General features: G+C 55.4%; 1 pseudogene; it reads left to right on the forward strand.

Annotated features, from left to right (window-relative positions):
* Positions 1-2,362: 2,362 nt before the first annotated feature.
* Positions 2,363-2,566, forward strand: LOC129489096 (uncharacterized; annotated as a pseudogene).
* The last annotated feature ends 6,206 nt before the right edge of the window (positions 2,567-8,772 follow it).

Here is an 8,772-nt window from a genome sequence, read left to right on the forward strand (position 1 = left end):
TTGAATTAAGCGCCTGAGAGATTGGGAATACTAGCAAGATCGGGAACAAAGCAATAGCTTTTGGCCTGTTCTCATCACACTGAAATATGGGGGTTCCAGCTTATACGTGGGCACCGCACCCTGCACCACGCTGGTGAGGGAGCCGCAGTGTGCCCTGACAACAGCCCTGCTTCTGCCCTTCTCTGTGCCACCTAGCAGCAGGGCAAGCCCCCTCTGCAAGCATCTGCTGGCCTATTGATGAGAGAGGACGGGCAGGCTGGCAGTGCCACTGCTGAGAACCTCAGTGAAACAGGAGGGGATTTTGGCTGCAGCATGATGTTTGAAAGCCCTGTTTCTATTCTTTATTATTTTTTATTGTTTCTATTGATTAGAAGTAAAGAATCTAATCTGAGCAAATAGACTTCAGATTGGAAATGGGGAATTTTCTGGGCAGCCCAGTGGGTCCCTGCCCCTCCAGCTCTGGGAGATGCCCCACCTGTCAGAGCAATGCAACAAACAGAGAGGCCACATGGGGTCCCGTAACAGAGGCCGCGTGAGAGCCAAGAACCCCAGGTGTTGACAGGGACATGCAACACAGCGGTGACCGTGTGTGCCAGGGACGGTCAGTGGTGACCGTTTGCGCTGAGGACGGTCAGCAGCATCTATTGCATTCCCTCCCTCTTGGGGCTGGTGTGAGCAGCCATTCCCTGAGCAGCCCCGTCCCGCACACAGGCAGCTGCCCACAGCAGAACACGCCGGCACCCGGGAGGGATGAATGCAGAGGAGAATCGTGAAGCGCTGCATGTGGTCAGACAAGCAAGTCTTCCTGGCACTGACCAAAGCCTTGAAAGACGGATGTGGGGTGTAGGGAAGTGTGAAAGTGTGAGAGTTGGGGAGCCCGTGGAAGGGGTGACACATGGGAGTACCTCTACCTTCCATCAGAGGCGGTCAGTGGGCATCCCCACTGCAGCCAGCCTGGTCTGCCACCGAGGGGCACCCAGCACCACCGCCGGCTCAGCAGCCTCAGGACAGGGATGCTGAGCCCTGGCTGCACACTGGGGTCGTCTGGGAAGCTTAGAACAATCTGCTGACCCCTGAGCCCCAGCCCCAGCGGGCCTGGCTCAGCCCGTCCAGGTTTCAAGCGCTCGCAGGCAGACTGCACACCCAGCGCAGGCCACAGCCACTGCATGGGAGGAATCTGCACTTAGAACAGCACAGTGTCGATGTCTGAGGGACCCAGGGGCTGCCAACTTGGAGGAAAACATGCCCTGAGGCTGCATCAGCCACTGCCCGACATCCATTTGAACAATGTGGCACCTGACCCACCACCTCCAACTCCAGCCCCAGGCCTGGTCCAGCACCTCCCTCAGCCCCCACCCAGCCTGTGTGGCCTCCGAGTGAACACTTCAGATTCGCTCCTCCACAGGCTCCCCATGGTCAGCCACCCAGAGCCTGGCCCTGGGGGTGGGGCTTGGTCCTCCCCATGCCAACAGCATGACCTACATCCAGAGCCTGCCCTGCTGCCCCCAACAGGCCAAGGTGACGAGGGCTGCAAAAGCCACCTGAGCAGGGGAGTGGGCCGGGGGGAAATGCTTTTCCAGCCTCATGTGTTCTGAGGTCTGGGATAAGCCTGAGCAACAGAGAGGCCACTTGGAGGCCGGCTGGTGTCCAGAGGGGCGGGTGAGCCACCGAGAGGCCACTGGGAGGCCGGCTGGTATCCAGAGGGGCGGGTGAGCCACTGGGATGGTCACCCTGACATGAAACTGAAAGGCATGGACAGATGGGAACCCTGGCATAGTAAGGAAGGTTTTTAAATGTGTTTTCGGCAGGGAGAGCAAAGTCCCCTTCAGGCCCATGTGCAGCCATGGGCAAGGGGCCACCCAGTACAACCTGCAGCTCCGTTGGCCCACCCAGGCAGGGCTTCTTGGTTTTAAGGACCAATGAGCGACTGAATCCAAGAATCCAATGGATCTTTTTCTAGTTGACCAAATGTTTTCATTAAAGTATAGTTGATTTTTATTTCAAAACAACCAAAAAAGGTCAGCAGTTACTTTAAAAGACTAGAAACTGGCCGGGTGCCATGGCTCACACCTGTAATCCCAGCACTTTGGGAGGCTGAGGTGGGCAGATCACCTGAGGTCAGGAGTTCATGACCAGCCTGGACAACATGGTGAAACTCCATCTCTACTAAAAACAGAAAATTAGCCAGGTGTGGTGGCGTGCACCTGTGATCCCTGCTACTTGGGATGCTGAGGCAGGAGAATCACTTGAACCCGGGAGGCAGAGGTTGCAGTGAGCCGAGATTGTACCATTGCACTCCATCCTGGGAGACAGAGCAAGAGTCTGTCTCGAAAACAAACAAACAAAAAAGACTAGAAACAGAAAGACTGTGCATTCTGGGATCCTTTCGATAGCTCGTTCCTAGAGAAGTTTCTCTGAGCACCGGAAGCCGCAAGGAGGAGGCCCAGCGTTCCCTCCCAGCAGGAGCTGGCGTCTGTGTTGCTTCCCTGCAAGTGCCATTCTCCACTGATGACCATTCTTCTGTTCCTCTGGGAGAGGAAGAGGGAGAGGACGCAGTCTGAGAGGTTTATCTTACTTGTTAAAAAAAAAAAAAAAAAAGACCAGAAACGGAAAATGTCATCACCCCAACGGCCTCTTCAGCCTTGCTTCTGTGGACGCACAAGACTATGGTTTGCTGGGGTTAAACTTGAGTAATTTCGCTCACTTGCTTTTTGCCAGAGAATAGCACTTTCTTAATTAAGAGATGAACCCCCTAGGCTTGGCTGCCAAGGTTTTTACTTTTCATCCAAGTTCGTCACCAAGTGCTTGGGTGGCAAGTGCCTTGGAGGCAGGAGGCCAGAGGTCCAATCTCCACCCAGGTAGAGCCACGGCGCGAGCGGGCTGATGGGGGCGGTGAGCTGAGGTCCTTCCCTCCTGGGGTTCCAGGAGGAAACACGTAGCCCTGCCTGGAGTGATGGGAGCAGGGCCTTTACTAAGGTGCTGCAGTCGGGTGTCGGGGGTCAGGAGGGGCCCCAGGAACTCAGGCTCTGAAGTGATGGGGGCCGTTGTCCTCTCTGAACTGATGGGCGGGTGGAGGGGTTCCTGGCGGGACATGTGAGGAGGGGGCTGCTGCACGGTGCCCAGGGAACGGCCACAGCCTGCCCCAGCCCCCTCCGGCCCCCTGTCATCTGTCACAGCCGGAATCTCCGCTGCCACGGCTCTGGCATTTGGACTGGGTCTGCAGCATCTACAGGCCCTCGGATGCTGGACAGTGTGGAATAGCTGGAACAGCTGTGTCCCACGCTGGGGAACGGAGGGCCTGGTGAGACGGCGCCCTGCTCTCCACGGGCCTCACACACCTGGCCTGGCTCTGGCCAGCTGGAGCCCACGGGCGGAAGGCCTGGCCAGGTCCTGCCTCTGGGGCTCCCCCAGCCCAGGCTGATGTCTCAGGGTGACCCCATTCCTCTTCTCGAGCCCCGAGTCCCAAGTCCAGCAAGCCCCGTGGAGTGGCTCCCACAGGCCTCAGTCACGTCGCCCCTCCAGCTAGAGCCGCCTGCAGCCTGCGTGAGCCAGGCCGAGGGCCAGTGGCCTGCCCGCCTCCCCACCACGAGCACAGGCAGGGGAAGGAAGGGCTCCCAGTCCTCCCGGGGCATGTGAGCAAAAGCCCCCTGCTCTCCCAGGCCCCGTGCCCTCCAGCTAAGCCTTTGCTTCCAGTAGGAACTGAGCTGGGGGACGCGTCCCTCTCGGCAACCACACCCGGAGGCATCGAGGGTCCATCACTGGCCCCTCCAAGGTCAGACTCGGGCCTTTCCCCACAGACGGGAGGGCTTCACTGTAGCTCCTCACTGGGCTTCCCATGGTCAGCGGCTCAGAGCCTGGCCCTGGGTGTGGAGCTTGGAACTCCCCACAACAACAGTGTGAGAGACCGAGGGTGAGCTTGTTTCGTGACATGAAGACCACGGGGAGGATTTGGCAGGGAACACAGCGCGGCCACACGGTGGAACGTGGACCTCTATGGTGACTCTGTGAGTGAAGGCAGAAGGAGGGAATGGAAGAAGTGAGCTTCAGGAGGTCGCCAAGCTGCTGCCAAGCCCGGAACCTTCCACAGGCACAAAGCCCAGGGAACACAAGCCACGTCTGCCCAGAAAATGCCCTGTGTCCATGGGAGGAGACGTCTGCTGCCACCAGTTCTGAACCCAGACATGCTGAGGGAAATATTGACAGATCTCTACACCTCTTGAATCTTAACAACTTTCAGAAGCTGAAAGATCTCTTCAAAGTGAATATTTCAGGTGAAAAGACAAGTGAGGCAGCAGGCAAGGAAATATTTGTGACATTAAACACAAAAGATTCGTATCTGGAATGCATAAGCCCTTCACGTCTCTAAGCAAAGACCAGTGGCTCAAAGGAAAATGAGGCAGGCATCCAGTGTCCAGCGATCATCCAGAGATGCTGGGCTGGCCGGGGAGCAGGGGACGCAGGGGAGGCGACAGTGGGCAGCAGGGGCGGGAGTATGGACGCCGAGATAATCCAGAGATGCTGGGCTGGCTGGGGAGCAGGGGACGCAGGGGAGGCGACAGTGGGTGGCAGGGGCAGGAGTATAGAGGCCGAGGGTGTTGGAGTGGGATGCCTGGTCCTGTCAGAAGCATGAGGGTGCACAGCCCAGAGAGGCAACGGCACAATTTCTGTCCAAATGATCCACATCCTACTGACATGGCTATGGACCCAGACATTCCATTTTAGGAATATTTGTGGACACACACGTTCCACAGTTTGCTGCGGCTGTGACCCGTCGGGCATTACCTTGGGGACACAGCTGTGAGCAAAACAGACAAAATCCTCAACTTCATGGGGCTGACCATGGACAGAGCTTACATCAAAGGGTGCACGGGAGGCAACAAAACTCAATCCTTGTCAATAGTGCAGCACTACTGATATGCATGCACATAGGGAAATACATCACGATCTGCATGTGGGGGCTGAAATGAATGAGTTCCTTCTATTCTGACACACATCTCTAAAACACATTATTACCTTGAAAAGCCAGCATATCTATGTGTTAAACTAAGGTTATATTTATATGCACACAACCTTAAACGTATGCAAATGTGTCAAAAAAAGAGAAAACCTCATTGTTAAGGGTGATTACTCTGAAAAGAGAGCAGAGCAGAGGGGCCCTGTGAGTTCTGCCCCGTACTTCAGCATCGCTTTGGTTTCTGTAGTGAGCACATGGGCCCCCACAGCCCACAGCCTTCGCCCCAGCAGCTGGGCATTGACTCCCAAACTGAACAGAGGGTCTCAGTCCTGCTGTGGGTTCCAGCACCAGGCCCCAGGCCTCTCCTTTCCTCTTCCTTCTCTTTCTCCCCATTCCTCCTCCCTCTCCGTCTTCCCCTGTTCTCTCTCCCCAGCCCTCCCCTCCTCCCTGGCTCATTTCCTGGGTGCCTCTCAGGGCCAGGCCCTATGTCTCACCATAGGACCCTGAGATAAATAGACCCAGGCCAGTGCAGGAGAAAGGCAGGGACCTCACCGCTGGCAATGGGGTCTGCCTGGGGAAGGGGCAGCCTTCGCCTCAGCCTCTAGGACAAGGTGCTCCAAGGAGGACAAAACGGGACCTAAGTCAGGCGGGATGGCAAGGCCCCAGCACTCCTGCTGAGCTCAGCGCTGAGTGCTGGGAGGTGCAGGTGCTGGGCTGCAGGCCTGGGGGCTGGTCTCCGGCGCATCTTTCAGTAGCCTTGCTTTTTAACTTAACTACCTTGAGTCGTCATTTAATTAACAGACAGTAATCAGTTACGGTGGGAATTGGTTTTACCCTGAATAATCTAACTTTGAGCAGAGAGTGCTATTTTGTGTTGGTCAGAATGTAATCCCCTTAGACTGTGGCTGTGATTAATAGAAGATGGGGGGAGAGGCTGGATGAGCCCCTAGGGGGAATCGGGCAGTAGTGAGGCTGCTGCAATTTCGGAATATCCTAGCTAAGCATGCTAGTGTTTCGTGGAGTTTCTACGACACCGTGGGCTTCAGAAACTACACTTTGTTCCAGCATTTTCCACATCTGTGAATGCTCTTCTCAGGGCATATTGTGACTCCTGATCAGATGACTTCATGCCAGGGAGCAGTAGCAGAAGGAGGTTAGTGTAACTCCAGCTAAAGACTGGCCTTGCAGAGCCTCAGTGTGAGCTAAGTGGCCACTGTGGCTGGGGTGACTGGGTGGTCACTAGGTCTGGGTAGGCAGCTCCTGCCCAGCTGCTCCTTTGGCCTGCAGAGCTGAGGCTGGCCAGCTCCTCAGGACAGTGGGGTGTGCCAGCAGGGCAAGGTAGGACGAGCCCCTTTCTGGAAATCTGTCCTTCTGCCCTCCCGGCAGACTGAGCCGGAGGCCTGCAGTGCCCAGGGCCAGCTATGGTCAGCAGGAGGAACTGGTCCAGCTGCGTCTCAGCATCCTCACTGCCCAGTGAGGCAAGGGCCACTCCCCGGCCTGAAAAGGTCGGACATGGACCAGGCTGTCACGGGAGGCCCTGAGCTGTGGGGCTGTGTCCTGGGAGGCTGTGGTCAGCTCTGTTCTCCAGTGGCCTGAGCTTTGCACCTAATGCCCTGGGGCCAGGCTGTGCTGAGCAGGTCTGGCTTTGGCGCCTGTGCTCCATCCTAATATCTAAGCATGGTGGGGAGTTCTGGGGAAGCAGGACCCAACGCTGCTGGGATGACCCCATCTCCAGGGCTCAGTTTCAGGCTGCCCTCCTAGGAAGACTCCTCCCTGGACTGCCAGCCGGGGGCTAGGGGCGTGGTCCGAGATCCTCACTCCCCCACGTTGGGTGCCATGGTGCCGGCTGTGGCTCTGGTCCAGGGCTCCAGTAGCCTGTCTGGGTGGCAGTAAGGCCTGCTGCTTTGGGATACACTCTCTCCGAGGCTTTGGCTGGAAACTGGAGATTGCAGCAGGTGCAGCTGACGGGGCAGAGGCAGCAGGCTCCCCATATACCCACGTGCAGGTCTCCAGGGTCCCGCCACCTGCGCCCAGGGGTTCTGAAAGCTTTTGGGAAAGATCCAGGGAGCTAAGCTGCCTGTCAGAGCTTTGAAGGAGTTGGTGCCATTTGCTAGTTCTCATTTTCAAAGCCAGCAAGGCTCTGACAGCCATGGGCAGGTCAGGTTTCATCCTAAGTGGAACTAGCCGGGCAGCCTGGTGCGATAAGAATGAGGTGCTGGTGGATGCTGAGCTGAGCCAGATCTGGTTTCTCACCCGGAGATAGAAGCCCATTGTTGGCCACTCTCCCACGGTGTTTCCCAGGGAGAGCAGAGGCCTCCGGGGGGAAGCAACACCCAGACCCAGGCCCAGCGAGCCGAGGGGGCTTCAGAAAGATAAGCCAAGTGGGGCAGGCTTGGTTTGATGCAGGGCTGGGAATGGGGGATACAGTGACCTTTGATGGCTTCTAGAAACAGAGCCAGGAGGCCATGCCAAGGACAGAAGGCACCGCCGTGCACCGAAGCTGCTCGTGCCTTCGCTGCAGGGGCCAGAGACCAGTCAGGGCTGTCCACAGGGCAGTCACACGAGGAGGCCAAAGGGGTCCTCACTCCCTCCTCCTGCCTCCCCAGCTGCACAGCCAGGCACAGGCCTGGACAGGGGTCTCAGCAAATGGTAGATAACGGGCAGATTTTTCAAAATGAATGATCCCATTTGCAAGTGGACAGTTCAGTGACATTAAATGCACTCAGTGTTGTGCAGCCGTCACCACTGTTGGTGCCTAAAACCCTTTCCATATTTCCTAACAAATGCTCTGTCCCTGTTAAACATGAACTCCCCAGTCCCCATCCCCCCAGCCCCCTGCCAACAACCCTTCTACTTCCTGTCTCTATGAATCTGACTTCTCCAGGCACTTCATATAAGTGGAATCTTACAGTGTATGTCTTTTTATGACTGGCCCATTTCACTTGGTATCATGTCTTCAAAGTTCACCCACATTGTGACCTGTGTCCGAATTTCTTCTTTTGTGGCTAATATCCTGTTGCATGGATGCACCAGGTTTTGTTTCTCCGTGCACCCAGTGACATGTGGGTTGTCTCCACCGTTTGATGATTTCCAACAGTGCTATGAACAAGGGGGTGCAAATATCTCTTGCCAACACTGTTTTCAATCCTTTGGGGTGTAGACCCAGAAGTAGAATTCCTGGGTCATGTGGTAATTCAGATCAATTGAACAATGCGTCTCTCAGATGTATTCAATGGAAGAATTTGTCCCCGGATGTTTTTACTAAAACATGCTAAAGCCAAAACATCATATTAGTTAACAGAAAATTGCTCTGACATATGCGGAATAACTGGGAATAGAAAGCATTCTTTCCAAAGCAATCACACCAGGTAAATTCAGCTACGTATGAGTCTAACTCTTCACCACGAACTCCTCTCATGCCCTTGAACTGTGTTTCACATCTGTTCCAACGGACTGGAAGTTTTGAGCACGCACACTGAGAGGTAACATGAAACAGCAGATTTTTCCAAAAAAGACTCCTTTTGAAGCGAGATCCATGATGATTGACAATTGTAGCAAACGCACTTCCAGGAATAGCCGTGTCTGCGTTGGCGTCGTAGCATCCACCATAGGGGCTGGTGACGTGAAGAACATCCAGGAGCCATAGACAGCAGATTACATGGCTCCAATAAGTCAGCGGCTGGCGGATCTGAGGCACTGACCATCCCAGGCTGCAGGCTATCTTGACATAAATGTTTCTCCCCCGGGAGAAGTGAAACGAAAATCTTCTAAAAAATAACACCACTAAAAATAGGAAGTTTGAATCTGACCCACAGTGT

Source organism: Symphalangus syndactylus, chromosome 8, assembly GCF_028878055.3.
Source record: "Symphalangus syndactylus isolate Jambi chromosome 8, NHGRI_mSymSyn1-v2.1_pri, whole genome shotgun sequence".
NCBI classification, from domain to species: Eukaryota; Metazoa; Chordata; class Mammalia; order Primates; family Hylobatidae; genus Symphalangus; species Symphalangus syndactylus.